At 40.2% G+C, this 19718-nt stretch overlaps 1 pseudogene; it reads right to left on the reverse strand.

The window, feature by feature from the left end:
* Positions 1-1800: 1800 nt before the first annotated feature.
* On the reverse strand, positions 1801-8868 carry LOC134730169 (C-terminal-binding protein 2-like; annotated as a pseudogene).
* Positions 8869-19718: the final 10850 nt, after the last annotated feature.

A 19718-nucleotide genomic window follows, 5' to 3' on the forward strand; every position in this document is an offset into this window, starting at 1 on the left:
AGTCCTGGGATTACAGGCATGAGCCTCATGCCGGCCCTGACATCTTAACAATATTAAGTCACCTGACACTTGAGCAAGACTATATGAAAGATTTTGCTTAATTTCCTCTTATTTACATATTTGCCACATTTTCTTGCTTTTGTATTCTAGTTTCATTTACATTGTATGGCTTCAATTTTCTTAAATTTAATAAGACATGTATCCTAACAGAATGTACCATGTGTGATTTAGAATATTGCAGATTTTGCTCCTTTAAATTGGAGAGTTCTGTAAATGCTGGTTGGGTCTATAATGTTCAGGTTTGGCTTTCTTACTGATATTACTTCTGACTATTCTAGTCATTACTGAAAGTGGAGTCTTGAAGTCCACCATTGTTGTGTTGCTATGTATTTCTTGCTTGACTTCTGTCAATATTTGTTTTACATATTTGAAAGACGAGAATCAGTTGAACCTGGGAGGAGGAGGTTGAAGTGAGCCTATCGCGAGATCGTGCCACTGCCCTCCAGCCTGAGAGAAAGAAACTCTCTCTAAAAAAAAAAAAGAAAGAAAGATGTCAGTGCTATTTATAGTAATACAAAAATTTAATGTAATTTCTGTCAAAATCTCAATGGTATATTTTTGCAGATTTTTCAAATTATATATATATGATTTATAAATTATTGTTATAGATTCCTGGAAAGTTAATCCATCTCAGCATTACATAATACCAATCTCTCTCGGCCGGGCGCAGTGGCTCACGCCTGTAGTCTCAGCACTTTGGGAGGCCGAGGCGGGTGAATCATGAGGTCCAGAGATCGAGACCATCCTGGCCAACAAGGTGAAACCCCATCTCTACTAAAAAGTACAAAAATTAGCTGGGTGAGGTGGTGTCGTGTGCCTGTAGTCCCAGCTACTCGGGAAGCTGAAGCAGGAGAATCGATTGAACCAGGGAGGTGGTGGTTGCAGTGAGCCGAGATCGTGCCACTGCACTCCAGCCTGGTGACAGAATGAGACTCTGTCTCCAAAAACAAAAACAAAAATACAATACCAATCTGTCTCTTGTTCATATTTTTGATTTAAAATATATTTTGTTTAGTATAATTATGACCATGGCCCTCCAATTTTAGCTACTCTTTGCATAAAATATATTTTCTTTATACTGTTACTTTCAACTTATTTGAGTCCTTAGAGCTGAAGTGACTCTTGCAGAGAGCACATTGCTGGATCTTCTTTGTTCTTAATCCATTAAATTATTTATTAATTTTCTTTAAGGTATTTAACTTTTTATATTTGAAGTAATTACTGCAGTTATTGAAGTTACTTTGTTATTTGTAGTTGTCTTCTGTGTTTCTTGTAGATGTGTTATTTATCATTTTTTCTCTTACTGCTTTATTTCTGTTTGTTGATTTTGTAGTGACGTGATTGAATTTCTTTCTCATTTGCCTTTGCATACATTCTACAGGTTTTTTTGGTAATCATCCTGAGAAATAAAGACTTCATAAATCATCTTAAAGTTATGACAGTATATAACAACTATATTTCAACTGAATGCAAAGTTGTACCTCTTCACACCCCCACTGTTTTATTAATATCACATATTATCTTTCCTTATGGTCTATGAACACAAATTTATGCAGATTTTTGCTTCACGTTTTAAACCCCATGGCAATATTTTGAAAGTTTTGTGCACCATGATTATGACAGTAGAGATTTCTTTACCTGTTTATATATTTACCTTTAATAGAGAGCTTTCTATTTTCATGTGCTGTTATGATGCTCTGCAGCATCGTTTCATTTTTGGATGTGATAGACCCCTTTACATTTCCTTTAGGACTGTTCTAGTGGTTAGTAATACACTCATCTTTTATTTATTTTGGAAAGGTTTAGTTTTTTTATTTCTGAAGTGATATTACTCCAGTTGAAGGTTTTTGTTTGGAAGTATTTCTTCTTGTTTAATTACCTTGTCATGTGGGGATTTCTCAGCTACTTTTTAAAAATAACCTCTTTATTACTTTTCTCCTATATTGTTTTTGTAAGACTCCTTTTTATAAATACAATGGTCCACTTGATGGTGTGCAGTACATCCCATACTTTTTTCTTCATTCTGCTTAAATAATTTGTTTTCATCACTCAATATTTATAACTACAATGTCGTCAATTGTGTAATTTTTTCTCCTGTATTAGTCTGCTTTTGTGACTGTTGATTAAATTTTTAATATAGCTATTATGTTCTTCAGATTCACAATTGTTGGTTTTTAAAAATCTTTTTATTGATATCTCATTTTCTTTATGTATCACTTCTTCTAATATTCTTTTGTTGTCTATGTTCTGTTTTTGTTCATTAAGCAGTTTTTTCTAATTACATTTTATTGAAAACTGCACTGAATGCTAAATGTCCATCTTTACAATAAACAACTACAGTAACGGTAATTCGCACTACACTAAAACAAAACGTACTTCTGATAGCCATTATTTTTCTGTTTGGGACAATTTAAAAAATTTTTTCTTTTCTTACAAAAACGGGAATGTCCCTAATCAAAGGATCAAAACAGGCCATCTTTTTAAACAAAAAGACAATATTCACAAAAGACAATGAATAGAACATGTAACTAATTGATGCAAATCTAATATAATTTGTTAAAATCAGTCACATCCAATACAGCTGAAGTGTTCTTGTATAAAACACAATGTGAAGAAGACTTTATCAGTGTCTTAAAAAGTGGGTTTGTTCATAGACAATCTGACAAGTTACCATTAAAAGTGTTTCCTGTGACATAAGAAAATGCAATATTATTTTTCTTGAACACTTTTAGTGCAAGACTTCCCACTAAATAAAATAGCAGAGGATCTGAAACTGAGAAAATATACTTGATTACAAACAGCGTGTGAAACTTAATACTTTTTTTTTTTTTTTTTTTTACATTATCGGAGGCTTTTACTGAACTTACAACCAACTTGCCCGCTCAGTATGCAGTTCAGATGTGAGAGACGCTTCTCTGTGCAGGAGCCGGTATTGTCTTCAATCCTATGCGTGCAGGTGTCTACCACAGGCAAACAGTTTACTCCATATTTTCTAGTAATGTGATCTTCCTATTAGCAAAACACGGTAACCAGTCCCTGTAGACTGAAGGGACTCAAGTCACAAGATGGGGATTTCCTCCTCATGGTTTTTATTTTGATGTTTGAAGTCTTGATGCAACATTCTGAGCAGGGTGTTCCGGACCTGCTGTGCCCAAGGGACTGATAAAGGAAAAAGTTGTATTTATTCTTTGTGATTTGATGCACAGATGAAAAACTAAACACATAATAACGGAAGTTGGTGGTTAATAAATCACATCCTAGTCTTTCAGAGCTTCCGTAAGCAGACGACATCTTCAGTTTTCTAGGTCTTGCAGTTTTAACACTGCAATACCAATGAGCATATGTCCAGAATCAGCTAAAAAGAGCGTCAGATTCTTTTTCTCTAGTTTGTCTATTTTTCACTGTCTCTTCTTCAAAAGTGTATCTGAATGATTACCTTCCGGCATTCTCTGTTATTACTCGTTGGGGTGCTCTCGATTGTCCCCGTGTTTGAGGGCTGGTTGGGAGAGGGTGCTTGGGAAGGATGTGCCACTGTCAGGAGTTTATGAGTCACCTGGATGTCTCCAGGGAAGATCCCTTCCATGGATGCAGGAAGTCCTCCTGGACCCACGCCCACGATGCCTGGATGAATTCCTTGCTGGTCTATTTCCCACCAAAGCACAGATGTGACAAAGAATTCCTCGTTCACACAGTTTCTTAAGCTTCCTGGGATGCGACCTGTGATGGCTCGGCGAAGCTCGGTGGCAGCTGTCTCCCTCATCTCCAGTGACACCTGCTGGCTGTAGCAGGCAGTGTGAGGAGTGCAGATGAGATTGGGGGCATCTTTCAACGGACCCTGAGCAAAGCTAAAGGGCTGCGACTCATTCACGTCGAGGACTGCCCCTCCTATCCTGCCCTCCTTGCGGGCCTGTGCTAAGGCTTTCTCATCCATCAGGCCACCACGGGCTGTGTTCACAAGGAATGCTCCCTGCCTCATCTGCTTTATGGTAAAGTCATTGATGAGGTGATGCTTATGTTCGTTGAGACTGCAGTGCAAGGAGACGCAGTCGCTCTGATACAGCCAATCCTGCAGGGTGTAGACCCTCTGCATGCCCAGGGACTGCTCGATCCCATCCTGCAAGTAGGGGTAATAAAATATGACGCTGAATCCAAAGGCTGTGGCTGGAACTGCAAAAGCCTGCTGCGTGTGACCGTAGCCGATGAGGTCCGGCGTCTTCCCACGAATGCGGGCCACTCCCGAGGCCACCTCGCAGATCTGCTCCATGTTCTGAACCCACTTGCCTTCCCACAGTGCCTGGTACAGCCATGTGTTCCTCCGGTACATGTTGAGAATGTGGCAGTTGGTGGAATTGGCTGTCTCTTCCACGGCTGCGGACAGGATGTTTCACACAGCAATTCCGAGCTCACTGGCAGCCTTGATGTCCACGTTGTCATAGCCACTGCCCACCCCCACGATCACTCTCAAGGACTTGAAATTTGCCAGAACCTCCTTGGTGAGGTGATTGTGTGGTGCATCATGGCGCCCACGGCTCTGTTTAGAACTTTCTCGTGGATTTCCTGCGTGGGCTGCATCATAGAAGGCCACGGTGGCCAGGTCCTTCAGGATGGGCATGTCCACAGTGCAGTCACAGCCGACCAGGAACGCTGCCAGTGAGCGGGGGCTTAGGGTGTCTTTCATGATCTGGCGGCGAATTCCTTCACAAATTCTGTCCAATCGCTGTCTCTTGACTTAGCGCTTATCCACAGGGCCATTCTTTACGGAACTTTGCAACTCTCAGATCAAAAGGTAAAGCAGTCCTCTAAGAACTTAGGGGAACTCGCAGGAGTCTGTGTGCATGATGCCACTATGAACCCAATATAAATTTGTTCACAAACTCTATAGTTCACACGATGGGCTGTCCGTCTTTTTAAGGGAATATAGCTTCATTGGTTCAAAACCATTTAAGGTGATGAAACCCATTTGCTTGCAACTCAGCCACCATCGCGCAGTCAATCAACGAATCTCACCACGACCCCAGGTCTGGAGCTCCTGGAGTCCGCGACCGCTGGGGGTGGACGTGGCTTCGGCCTGGTGCAGCCAGGTCCTTGCTCCTGCTCTGAGCCTCGGGCGTGGGTTGGGGGTCCACCTGGGTGTCCCGCATGGTGTCTAGGCTCCTCCCTTGCCGGAGCCCTGCGGACCGGAGGAGTGTTCATATTATTAAGGAGCTTTGATAATTATTTTGATTTTTAAAATTATATAATGCAAAAACAACAACAACAAAGAATAAACCTACAAATTTTGACCTTTAAAAGTCAACAAAGATTTTTAAAGGTCAATATTTGTAGGTTTATTTTATTTCTTCAATTGGGACATGTTTTCGTCCTTTTCTGTATGCCCTGCAATCTTTTGATGAGATTCAGAAATTTATAAAACAACTGTGTAATGTAGTATGTACAAACTTGCTTACTACAAGATAATACAACAATCAGTGAGGCTGTACATTCTGGTACTTCATTAACAGTGTCTTCAATGTGTCTTCTCTGGGCTTGTGTGTGTATTTTTAAGGTAAAGATATTTTTCCCATTGTTTTCCAGACACTGTAGTCCTTTGCTTCCGCAGTTGATTGTAGTGTTTGTTTCTCTGAGGCTGTGATAAGCATGTAACTTCTCTTCTCAGCAGTCATAAGTTGTCATTCTCATTACTCTGCCATTTCCTTTAGCATTCCCTGTTGGGGGAGACAGAATCTAGTCATCAGCGGTAGCCCACAAAGCCAAACCTTTGAACATATGTTCCACTGTTCTCATTCTATACTGAGGGAGATACTAAAAGTTGGACGTTTTCTCTTGAGCCCAATTGCTGTTCTGGGAAAGAAGAAGGGATGTGGTGAATATAAGCCAGACCTGGTTGCCTTGTACAGCAAGCTTTTCCAACCCACCTTGTTTTGTTTTTGTTATGGCTCTGTTTTGTTTTAGGTTTTTAGCAGCCTGCAGCAATGGTTTTTGGGTTCTGTCTCTAGTCATAAGTGGAAAAGGGGGATGAGGAAAGGGCCTTACTGGCTCAACCAGAAACAGAAACTAAGAACTCATGGCTGTAGTCTCCCATGGATGCCCCTGTTCTACAGTAAAGGAAATATCTTTGGAATGTAAAAAGAGAGAAAATAATAGGCATCACCCCAATAGGGAAGAATGAACAAATAACAAAGATGAGAGGTGCAAAGGCCAAGGAGAAAACCTTAAAAATGTGGTGTGGGAAGTTCTGCTTCAAAGAAATTGGTTCTGGAAAATTATAAATTTACTTCTTTTGCTGCCACAGGTGGAAATTTCCTACCCTATGCTTATTATGCTCTTAAATCTTCTAAGGCTTCTCCTGTTCATCCACTAACATTTCAGGGCATTCACAGTGAGAGCCAAAGTTCGCCTCTTCTTTCTGATATTCCCATGAAGCCCTTGTGGTCTGAGTGCTTTTCCATTGTTTTTGGGATCTGAGGAAATCTGCACATTTTGTGAGACTTCTATGTTAAGCTGTTTTGTAAAAATCTGTGCCTCATGTCAGAAGTTTGTGAGAGTAAAAGTGCAGGCATTGGGGTTTGGTTCACATATTTCAGAAACTCCAAGGACAAATGTTTCTTCCTCATAATTTTCAGTCCTATGATTTCAAATGTGTTCCTGCAAAAAAATCAGAAAAAAAATTTATCAGAGCCCAAAGCACCTCAGCACATATGATAAAGTTGAATCTTCTATTTCACTTTATTCTTTTTTTCATCTCTGGTAATGTAGGTCAAAAAGTTTTCTTTCCCTTAGTAGAAACTAACTTAGAAATGTGAACTCTCTATGCCAAACATCTCACCTGTGGAATAGTTTATTGTATCTACTCATCTCAAAGAATTTTTAAAGATCTTAATCCATAGAAAAACTTAGAAACATGCCAGGAATAGAACAAATTCTTAACTGTTACATTATTTCTTAATGAGTTATTTTATTAATTAATCTTATATAAAGCTTAGTGGGACTGTGATCTGTACGTTTTCCCTATCCTGTTTTTATGTATGTCAAATTAGCCTATAATTTTAGCTTCAGGGGTTTCAGAAAACATACTTGAATTTGTGTGTTATATAAAAAGTGAATTGGATAGTATGCACATCACATTAAGAAAAGTTTTAGTTTGTGTCTAAGTTCACTGCATAGAAAAACTTATCATTAGTGTTTCCATTTACTTTCCTCAACATTTATCTGAATGATAGTATAATTTATTTCTAATTGCTTATTATATTGTAGTTTTCCACAGCATATTTTACAATATTCATGTTGTTCCCATATGTAAAAATGTAAGGCTTTTCTTTGCTTTGAAAAAAATAAATTATAGGCCAGTGCTGTGTTTCATGCTTGTAATCACAGCACATTAAAAGGTTGAGATGGGTGGATCAGGAGGTCAGGAGTTCAAGACCAGCCTGGCCAACATGGTGAAATCCTGTCTCTACTAAAACTACAAAAAATATCGCCGGCGAGGAGCGGTGGCTCAAGCCTGTAATCCCAGCACTTTGGGAGGCCGAGACGGGTGGATCACGAGGTCAGAAGATCAAGACCTTCCTGGCTAATACGGTGAAACCCCGTCTATACTAAAAATACACAAAAATTAGCCGGGCGTGATGGTGGGCGCCTGTAGTCCCAGCTACTCAGGAGGCTGAGGCAGGAGAATGGTGTGAACCCGGGAGGTGGAGGTTGCAGTGAGCCGAGGTCTCGCCACTACACTCCAGCCTGGGTGACAAAGCGAGACTCCATCTCAAAAAATTAAAAAAAAATAAATAAATTATAGCCTTTCCATTTGTATAAAAAGAGGAGTAATATATTAAGAACATAATAAAAAGTGTCTCTAATATCATTGAAATCTTTATTAAAATTTTCTTCTAAATGCTCTTTATGGGAGATTATAATGTATTTGTTGTGCAATTTTGTTACTGTAACCATATGCTAAGAATTCAAAATCTGCTCTTTATGGGAGCCCAGTTATGGTTGAACATGCTTGTTATATAGAAAGAGTCTTCTTCCATTGCATGCTTTGTTTATTCGGTATTTCACAGGCTAATGTTTATTTAATTTTATTTTCTAATATTATATATTCTTGTATTTCCTTGTTAGGATAGGCTGCCTTACATTATTTAATTGTGTTTTTAGATTCTGCCTATATATTATAATTTTGTATGACTATATTCAACTGTGTACAGTTGAATATGAATCAGTCAAATATGAATCAACCACACGTCTATTGCCAACATAATTCTCTGTTCATTTGCCTGTATAAACATTACTCATTCTTTATTTATGACTTGTGTATTTGTTTTATTAGTTGGTGGTCAATTATTGTTTTAATCCTCTCTGGGTGAGTAGTTGTGGAAATTGTCTTAATTTCCACTTCTATATGTTAATGAATCTATATTACTTTTGTGTTGAAGGAAACACTTCTGTGATTTGAAGGTAATTATTTTTTACCTCTGAACTTTTTACTGGCCTCCTGCTCCCCAAAGGGACGTTGCTTCTCATGGCTTAGCACAACAAAACGTCTGTATTGTTGGTCTCAGACACCACTTTGCCGTCCACTATCCTGCGGGGGCTGTTCTTTTGGATAGCTTGCAGGTATTTACTGCAGTCCAGAGCATCCGGGAGATTGAAATCCTTCCCGTCTTCTAGCAGGCGGCAGTAAGTGGCAATCTCCGCCTCCAGCGCGACCTTGATGTTCCACAGGTCCTCGTGCTCTTGGGCGTGGTGCCTCTCTTCCCGGTTTTGGGATAGCTCTGACTCCAGGTGCAGCAGGATCCTGTTGAGCTGCTCCATCTGCATCTACCTCCCTCAGGCTGTTCTCCAAGCTGACTTTCAGATATCTCATTGAGTCCAGTTCGATATCCAAGAACAGGACTGTACATCTCAACCCCTGAGCATCCTCTCAGCAGTTCCGATCTCAGCGGACTGCATGGTGACTACTCTGGTGCTCTCCTCAGTCTGCTGGGACCAGTACTTGTCCAGCTCCTCTCAGCTGTTCTCAGCCATCTCGTCGTATTGGGCCCAGATGCCTGTCATGATCTTGCCAAGGTCCTGAGACTTGGGGACATCTACCTCCATGGTCAACCAAGAGCTGGAAATCAGGTATTATAGACCTTTAACTTCCTCCTCATGATTCTTCATGAAGAGCAGCTCTTCCTTGAGGGCCTCCATCTCTGTCTCCAGCAGAGGCTCAGTGACACTGGTGTTATCAGTAATGTCGCACTCCACAAACTGGCACATGGCCAGCTCTGTCTCACACTTTAAAGTCATCAGCAGCAAAATGATCATTGTCAGTCTGCAGGATGATGCAGGCACTGTCTGCAGAAGTGGCAAAGATTTTTTTATTAGTCTAATTGTCTGTCTTTATGCCAGTAATATAAGATTTTGATTACTGTAGATTTCTAACATGTCTTGAAATCAGGAATTGTAATGCTTCCAACTTTTTTTATGTGGTCCCCTGAAATTCCGTATACTTTGGGGAGTCACATTCTCTGTTTCTGTCAAAAATAATATTAAGAATTTCATAGGGATTGTATTAAATCTGCAGCTCACTTTGGGCATTATAGATACGTTCAAAATATTAAATTTTTAACTCTTGAACAAAAACATGTTGAAGAATAAATTGTTTAATTATCATGTATTTGTGAATTTTATGAATTTTATTCGGTTATTGATTTCTAGTTTTAATCCATTTTGGTCAGAAATTATGGTCTGTAACCTTCAATTTTTATTACACTTTAAGTTCTAGGATACATGTGCAGAACGTACAGGTTTGTTACACAGGTATACATGTGTCATGTTGATTTGCTGCACCCATCAACTCATCATTTACATTAAGTCTTCTCCTAATGCTATCCCTTTCATAGCCCCCCACCCCCAAACAGGCACTAGCGTTTGATGTTCCCTGTCCTGTGTCCACGTGTTCTCATTGTTTAACTCCTACCTATGACTGAAAACATGCAGTGTTTGTTTTTCTGTCCTTGTGATAGTTTGCTGAGAATGATGGTTTCCAGCTTCATCCATGTCCCTGCAAATGACATGAACTCATCCTCTTTTAAGGCTGCGTAGTATTCCATGGTGTATATGTGTCACAATTTCTTAATCCAGTCTATCATTGATGGATATTTGGGTTGGTTCCAAGACTTTGCTATTCTGAACAGTGCCACAATAAACATACGTGTGCATGTGTCTTTATAGTAGCATGATTTATAATCCTTTGGATATATACCCAGTAATGGGATTGCTAGGTCAAATGGTATTTCTGGTTGTAGATACTTGAGGAATTACCACACTGTCTTCCACAGTGTTTGAACTAATTTACACTCCAACCCACAGTGTAAAAGCATTTTTTTTCCACGTCCTCTCCAGCATCTGTTGTTTCCTGACATTTTAATGATCCCCATTCTAACTAGCGTAAGATGGTATCTCATTGTGGTTTTCATTTGCATTTCTCTGATGACCAGTGATGATGAGCAATTTTTCATGTCTGTTGGTTACATAAATGTCTGCTTTTGAGAAGTGTCTGTTCATATCCTCTGCCCACTTTTTGATGGGATTGCTCATTTTTTTCTTGTAAATTTGTTTAAATTATTTGTACATTCTGGATGTGAGTCCTTTGTCAAATGGGTAGATTCCAAAAATTTTCTCCCATTCTGTAGGTTGCCTGTTCACTCTAATGATAGTTTCGTTTGCTGTGTAGAAGCTTTTAAGTTTAATTAGATTTCATTTGTATATTTTGGCTTTTGTTGCTATTGTTTTTGGTGTTTTAGTCATGAAGTCTTTGCCCATGCCTATGTCCTGAATGGCATTGCCCAGGTTTTCTCTTAGGTTTTTATGGTTTTGGGTCTTACATTTAAGTCTTTAATCCATCTTGAGTCAATTTATGTATAGGGTGTAAGGAAGAAATCCAGTTTCAGTTTTCTGCATATGGCTCGCCATTTTTCCCAGCAACATTTATTAAATAAGGAATCCTTTCCCCATTGTTTGTTTTTGTCACATTTGTCCAAGATCCAATGGTTGTAGATGTGTGGTGGTATTTCTGAGGCCTCTGTTTTTTTCCATTGATCTATATATCTGTTTTGGTACCAGTACCGTGCTGTTTTGGTTACTGTAGACCTGTAGTATAGATTGAAGTCAGGTAGTGTGATACCTCCAGCTTTTCTCTTTTTGCGTAGGATTTTCTTGCCTATGCAGGCTGTTTTTTGGTTCCATGTGAACTTCAAAGTAGTTTTTTCCAATTCTGTGAAGAAAGTCAGTGGTAGCTTGATGGGGATAGCATTGAATCTGTAAGTTATCTTGGGCAGCATGGTCATTTTCATGATATTGATTCTTCCTTTCCAGGAGCATCGAATGTTCTTCCATTTGTTTGTGTCCTCTTTTATTTCATGGAGCAGTGGTTTGTAGTTCTCCTTGAAAATGTCCTTCACATCCCTTGTAAGTTGGATTCCTAGGTATTTTATTCTCTTTGTAGCAATTGTTGAGTGGGAGTTCACTCATAATTTGGCTCTCTGTTCGTCTGTTATTGGTGTATGGAAATACTTGTGATTTTTGCACATTATTTTGTATCCTGAGACTTAGGTGAAGTTGCTTATCAGATTTAAGGAGATTTTGGGCTGAGACAATGGGGCTTTCTAAATATACAATCATGTCATCTGCAAACAGAGACAATTTGGCTTCCTCTTTCTCCTAATCGAATGTCCTTTATTTCTTTCTCTTGCCTGATGGCCCTGGCCAGAACTTCCAATACTATGTTGAGTGGGAGTGGTGAGAGAGGGCATCGTTGTCTTGTGCTGGTTTTCAAAGTGAATGCTTCCAGGTTTTGCCCATTCTGCATGATATTGGCTGTGGGTTTGTCATAAATAGCTCTTATTATTTTCAGATGTGTTCCATCAATACCTAGTTTATTTAGAGTTTTTATCATGAAAGGCTGTTGAGTTTTGTTGAAGGCCTTTTCTGCATCTATTGAGATAGTCATGAGATTTTTGTCATTGGTTCTGTTTATGTGATGAATTATGTTTATTGATTTGCATATGTTGAACCAGGCTTGCATCCCAGGGATGAAGCTGAATTGATCGTGGTGGATAAGCTTTTGGATGTGCTGCTGGATTTGGTTTCTCAGTATTTTATTGAGGATGTTTGCATTGATGTTCATCAGGGATATTGTTTTTTTGTTGTGTCTCTGCCAGGCTTTGGTATCAGGATGATGCTGACCTCATAAAATGAGTTAAGGAAGATTCCCTCTTTTTCTATTGATTTCGAATATTTTCAGAAGGGATGGTAGCAGCTCCTCTTTGTACCTCTGGTAGAATTCAGTTGTGAATTCGTCTGGTCCCGGACTTTTTTTGGTTCGTAAGCTATTAATTTTTGCCTCAATTTCAGAACCTGCTACTGGTCTACTCAGAGATTCAACTTCTTCCTTGTTTAGTCTTGGAGGTGTGGATGTTTCCAGGAATTTATCAATTTCTTCTAGGTTTTCCAGTTTATTTCCGTAGAGGTGTTTATAGTATTCTCTGATGGTAGTTTGTATTTCTGTGGGTTTGGTGGTGATATCCCCTTTGTCGTTTTTTATTGCGTCTCTTTGATTCTTCTCTCTTTTCTTCTTTATTTGTCTTAATAGCCGTCTATCTATTTTGTTAATCTTTTCAAAAAACCGGCTCCTGTGTTGATTGATTTTTTGAAGTGTTTTCTGTAACATTCAATTTTTTTTAATTCTGTTAAAAAATTTTTTTCCTTATATTTATTTTTAGGACAAAGTTTTATGAGCTTTTGACAAGACTGTGAGTTTTGTTGTTGTGTAGAGTGATCTCTATGCATCTGTTACATCTAACTGTTTTACAGTATTTTCATGTCCTCTGTTTTCTTTTTAACATTCTCTCTGGCTGTTTTATTAATTACAGAACTGGTGTATTAAAATATTGTTCTCAGTATATTGCAGTTTTTTGTTTATGTTCTGACAAAATATTATTGATTTATTTTAAAATCTTCATGTGAGGTTCATATATATGTGTGTATGTATACATAATTAGATAAATACACACAGTTATATAAATGTATATTATATAAATGTATATAATTTTCCTAGGTTTCCAGTGAATAAACTTTTTTATTATTTTGTCCTTTGTTTTCTTTGACAGTTTTAACTTATAGTTTATTTTATAAACTAAGACAGTTATTTAAAAAGTATTTTGCATAATGTGCTTGTGACGTTGTCTTCATTTCATTACGATTTGCATAAAATTGTTTTGATGCATCTTGCCACTTTTAGTCTGTTTTTGTTACTATATAGTAAGATGGCTCATATCTGTCATCGAAGCATTTTAGGAGATTGAGGTTGGAGGTTAACTTGAGCCCAGAAGTTTGAGACCAGCCTGGGAAACAAAGCAATACCATGTCTCTAAAATAAATAAAAAATAAATAAATTGAATCCCCTGTAGACAGATGTAGTTAGATTTTATTTTATTTTTTATCTCTGTACTCAATTTATGACTTTTGTTTGAGAAGTTTAGTTTGTGAGTAGCTACATAATTTCCTGCACTTGAAGGAATTACTTTTGACACTTTGTGGAGTAAAAGGTAAATATTAAATTTGAACTCAATTGAACATGGACTCAAACAATGGTCACCAAGTCCCGGAACAGGTCGTGTGAGCCCCTTGAAGCCTTCATCCAGCGCTGTTTCAGATAAATCTCTATTTCAATTTATTCCTATATCTTAGTTATTGAAAAACAATAGACAATCAAAAAAACAAGTTGACCTTTTTGTGTTCCTTGAGCCCCGTTGTGAAGAGCCTTCCTGACCGGACTTCATGCCAAATAACTCATTACAAAAAGATCTGGGGTTCCAGACTGCGCCAAAGCTTCATGAGATCTCACTTCATCTGGGCACGGAAGAGTGGCCAATCTGGAGCCCAGGCTGTTGCTTCACAGTCTAGTGGTGAATCCTCCATAGTTTGGTGAGTGTAAATATATATATATATCTTTTCCCTTCTCCCCGTCCCATTGCAACTTGCTTATATATTTGCTTATTATATCTGCATTGCCATTTAAGTGGGATAAAGTTTGTTTGAATCACTGGCTGTGCGTGAGGTGCAGCAGGGAGTCCCAGTTGGTAATTGGAATGCTGAGGGAATTTCCCAGCATTGATGATGCTTGCTTACTGCTTATAAGTTAAAGTGTCAATATAGGGACTGGTTGCTACAAGAGAAATGTAAGCTGGAAAAGGAAAATTTTAATCTGACTTCCAGACTGGCCCTGGTACCATGCCAGGCCTGTCTTGACTGATTAGGCTCAAAGCTATCAGCCTGTTGCTGAAAAAACAGCTGTCCGAGTGGCCCAGTCAGGGTAAAACTGAATAACTAGTCAGTTTTCAGGGCTTGAAGAGGGTAAAAACCCAAATCCTATCTCAACGATGGGAAGTTAACTCTAATAAAATTCAATGGCCTGCACAAAGTGTAAAGTTCCTTGGCATCCTATGGACTGCAGGGAAACAGTCCATTTTACCAAAGGCTAACACTAAAATACTAGAATTTGCAGCCCTACCACTGAAAAGGAGGTCCAAAATTGTATTGGCTTGTTTCGATTCTGGAGACATCATATTCCCCACTTGGGTAACATATTACAACCTCTGCATGAAGTCACAAGAAAACACTATGAATATCACTGGAGAAAGAAAGACAGCCTGGCTTTTCAACAAGCAAAACAAGCGGAGCAACTGGCCCTGGATCTATGGCCCTTATAGGATGAGTCAACAGAACTGCAAGTAACTGTCCTACATCAACATGCTAATTGGAGCCTTAGGTAGAAGCAAGATGGGAAAAAGATACCTTTGGAGTTTTAGACCTAGAAGCTGCCAGAGGCTGGCAAAGCTTATACTCTTTGAGAAGCAGCTGTTGGCCTGCTACTGCACTTTACAGGAAGCAGAACACCTTTGTTTTAATCATGATATTTTTATGATGCCCCAAATTCCTATTATGACTTGGGTCATGAGCTCCCTCAAAACCCATTGGATAGGGTACACTCAAGAATGTAGTATCACAAAATGGAAATGGTACATACAAGACCAGGATAAGCCAGAACTAAAAGGGGTATCATTTTTACATGAAGATGTGCAAAACTTGCCAACTCAGGAAACCACAGGGCAAGTCCTGCAGATAGGGAAGGAAACCTCCCCTGCCCAATGGGGCAAATCCTTTAAAGAACTAAGCCCAGAGGATCAGAAACACGCTTGGTTACTGCTGGTTCCACCAAATACATTGATGGGACCCGATGCTGGGAGGCCGTGGCTTATAATCCTGTTAAAAACATAAGCGTTTCTGAGGAAGGGAGGGGTGTGAGCAGACAGCTGGCTGAACTAGAAGCCATCCTCCGAACTATTCAGGAGGAGGCCAGAGCGATTTGTTGCTTGTATACCGACTGTTGGTCAGCAGAAAATGGTCTTACTACCTAGTTGCCCGAATGGCAATGAAACAAATGGTGAATAATGAATACAGAGGTTTGGAGAAAACAATACTAGGAAGATACCTGAATCCTGAGGCACATTACTATTATTGCTGTTTTTCATATCGATTCTCATGCATCTCTGCATTCTCTTGACAGACTAAACAGCAGGTAGATTAACAGGCCAAAATTTCCAGCATAAATGCAAACTTGAATGTGGGTGAATGGATTACAACACGTTCAAGCCTGGCAATGAGACACATTATAATGTATGGTGGTATAATTGATAATGATTACCGGGAAGAGTTAAAGTTCACTTTACACAATACCACTCCACATTCTTTTGTTACAAGACTGCAGATTTGGGTTGCTCAATTGTCAGTGGTACCTGGTACCTTGTTAACAATTAACCCCTGAGGAAATCTCTGCCCCAACAGAGGCTACGTACAGAACTGGGAAATTAAGATCCACTGGTATAGGTAGCTTAAATCCTGGAGCAAAAATATGGATACAGCCTCCATCAGATCCCGCCCCTAAGGCTGGTGACCTTGTAGCTATGGGAGCAGAAAATAAAAGGGTAGTACAATTTCCTAAAAATGAAAAACAATATCATGTTCCCCTTCAGTTTTGTTGTTACAGAGAATAACCTGTCTACTAGTAATCAGTACCTGGGTCATCATGTCTGAGGTGGAGAGTGAATTCATCAACTGGGCAGCAACCACTGCAACAGAAGCCAACCACAGTCAATGCTGGCTATGCATCAAATTGCCAGAGGCCACAGGAAATGGACTGCCTTGGAGAGTTGTCCTTGCCAATATTTCTGAATGGCTCTGTCACTACAAATGGGGCCAAAACAACAACACTTGCAATCCAACCTGGACTTCCTTTGCTACTTTAATAACATCTTAATACACTATAATTGTAGTATAACCATTGCTGTCCCCTGGGGGGCCCTCTGGGTATGCAGACCCTATGGGTGGCCTACCTGCCCCCTTATTGGATGGGGAGATTCACTTGGGGGTGCCATTAATTCCATTCACCATCCGGGATAATATTCCCTTCCCCAATAATCTAGATGCTTACAAAGGTAGCTGGTTATGAACGTGCCAGACTCCCTGGTGGTGGAAACCTATCACAGTATTCTCCCTTGCCCCTTGTACAATCCTGCTTCAGCAACAAATTAAAATATTAAGTCTACATATAGAAAAAGCTCCTAAGATAGTAGCACTGGACTTCTGTTGTTATCAGAAGAACTTGTTCAGCTGTGTACTTGTGTTGCAAAATCGAATGGCATTAGGTATGTTTACCGCAGCCCAAGGAGGGGTTTGAGTCTTGCTGCATTCTGAATGTTGTGTGTATCCCTGACAGTTCTCACAGTATTACTCTCCTTGCCAAAGACATGCAAGGACAAGTAAAACAGTTAGAATCTAACCATCAGGACCCCAACGTGGACTGGCTGTCAAACTGGCATTGGCGTTGGCCATGGTGGGTGTGGTTTCTATTAATTGTGCTTTTAATTCTCTTCTGCTCTATCTGTAATCTATACCAGTTGTGCCTTCCCCGTATAACTGTAAAAATATTTTCCTATGATTCAGTGTCAAATTGAGGCTGAATGAGGAGGAAAAGTTAAATATTAAATTTGAACTCAATGAACATGGACAGAAACAATGGTCACTAAGTCCTGGAACAGGTTGTGTGAACCCCTTGTGGAATTCATCCAGCACTGTTTCTGAGAAATAGTTATTGAAAAACAACAGAAAATCGCAAAAACAAGTTGGCCTTTTCGTTTTCCTTGAGCCCAGTCACGAAGTGCCCTTGTGAGTGGGCCTCATGCCGAACAAATCGTTACAAAAAAGCTATGGTCCCAGACTGTGCTGAAGCTTAATGAGACCTCTCCTTGTCTGTGCAGGGGTGGGTGGCTGACTCTGGAGCCCAGGCTGATGCTTTCCTATAGGCAAAGCTCAGGGAACAGAGAAGAGTCACATCAAATAGTTGATGAGTCAAGAGATATGTCACAGGGACTCCTGTATGCAGGGTCCAGACAGGAAATCCACATCGTTTTGGTGCTGAGCCCAGCAATATATTACAATGTCTTCTGAGGGAAGAACCAAGGCAAAAAAATTAATGTCACTTTGGTGTTAAGCCCAGTGATACATCACAATTTCCACTGCAGGAAGAACCTAGGCAGAAAAGAATAGTTACATCAGCTAGATGGTGCCCCCATTGATATGTCACAATCTCCACTTGAACAGGAATCAGTCAGCAGAAGCAAGTCACATCACCTGAGTGATGGGTACAGAGATAAGTCACAATGTCCCCTGTAGGCAGAGCACAGAAAGGAGAGCTGCATAACCTGGGTGTTGGACCCAGCAATATAGCTTATTTGGTAGACCCCTGGCAGAAAAATTACAACACATGGGTGCAGCACCAAGTATATGTTATAATGTCCCCTGTGGGCAGCACCAAGGCAGGACAAGAGACTCACATCACTTGGTTGCTAGGACAAGTGATCTGCTACAATCTTCTTCGTAGGCAGGGTGCACACACTTTTTCTAGGTGGTGAATGCAGAGAGATGTCACAAAGCCCCCTGTGAACAGGGCTCAGGCAGTAGCCATCAATTCCCTAGGTATTATGCCCAGCAGTATGTTACAATATACAAAATATGCAGGGCCCAGGCAAAAGAGGAGAGTCACATCATGTGGGTGCTGGTCCCAGTGATTTATCACAATCTCTCTTTTTGACAAGACCCAGGCAGAAGAGGAGGGTCATAGGTGCTGGGTTCAATAATGTCAGAATTTTATCATGGGCTGGGCTATGCAGAAGAGTCAAGTCACTCACGAGCTGGGCCGAGATATATTTCACAGTTACACCTCCAGGAAAGTCCAGGGTTGAGACTGACAATCCTGCACGTGTCCCATATCTAGGTGTGAGAGCAAACACATTCTGTTTGTTGGGTCTAAGTGTACAAGTCACAGCCTCAATGGTGCACTGGATCTGTGCATGGCAGCTTCAGTCTTTCCCGAGGACCGTGGCCCCTTAATGGAGTCACAGCCTCACGTGTTTGCTGAATGTTGGTTTTAGAGTCACTGACTCAAACATGGATCGCATCTACTTATGAGAGTCAATTGTTCATCTCTCAACTGCCTCCAGGTGTGAGATTTGGAACCTCAACAGTGGGCTGTGTTCATGTGAAAAGATGACAATTTTTACTCTTGGCTCATAGTAGATATGAGTGTCACAATCTGTTTTTCTTCTAGGCCCTGTCAGGACACTCTCTTCACCACATGAAGTCTTTATAAAGTATGCATGAATGTAAAAATCCTCTCTGAAACCTTAAGCAGGCACCTCCTTAAGCGGAACCCTCCTTGTACCTTTAGCTTTAAGCCCTGGTATGACAGTCAACATCTTTCTAATTGGATGGGTCCAAATAAGAGTTCTTAACTGCCTATGAGCTGTGTTTAAAAATAAGTCACCATCCCACCTGTGGCTAGATGTTCACATATGAAAGTCACAATCCCAATTGTGGACTGTGTCTGCATGTGTAATTCAGGACCTCAAGAGTGGGCTCTCTCCACGTGTGATAGAGACCATCCTGAATATTGGTGGGGTGTGAATCTGAGAAGCATAATCTCACCAGTGTGCTGAGCCCAGTGGTGACAATTTCTCTACCATAGTTTACACAATATGCATGACAGCGGTACTCCTCCGTGTGACATATCACTGGGTCTTGCACACAGGTAATGTGAGTCTCCTCTCCTGCCTTGGAATGCTCACAGGAGGCATTGGGACATACCAGTGAATCTGATATTCAGGTTGTGTGACTGTCTTTCCTGTGCTCTGCCCATGGGCTTTTGTGACATATTTCTGGGTCCAAAACACAAGTGACATAGCTCTCCTGTCTGAACTCTGCCTAGAGAGGGCATGGTGGCATATCTCTGCACCAGCCACTAGATGATGTGACTCTATCTTCTGTCTAGTCTCTGCCTACAGGATGAATTGTGACTTATCACCAGGTGCAGCATTTAGCTAATATGACTCTTCCCTTTTTTCAGGTTCTGCCCACGGAGGAGATTGTGACATATCGATTGGCAAAACACCAAAATGATTTTACTCTTTTGTCTTGGTTCTGCCCTCAGAAGGCATTGGGATATATTGCTGAACCAGCACCAAGGTAATGTGAGTGTCCTACCTCAACCCTGCCCACAGGGA

Source organism: Pan paniscus, chromosome 23 (genome assembly GCF_029289425.2).
Source record: "Pan paniscus chromosome 23, NHGRI_mPanPan1-v2.0_pri, whole genome shotgun sequence".
NCBI classification, from domain to species: Eukaryota; Metazoa; Chordata; class Mammalia; order Primates; family Hominidae; genus Pan; species Pan paniscus.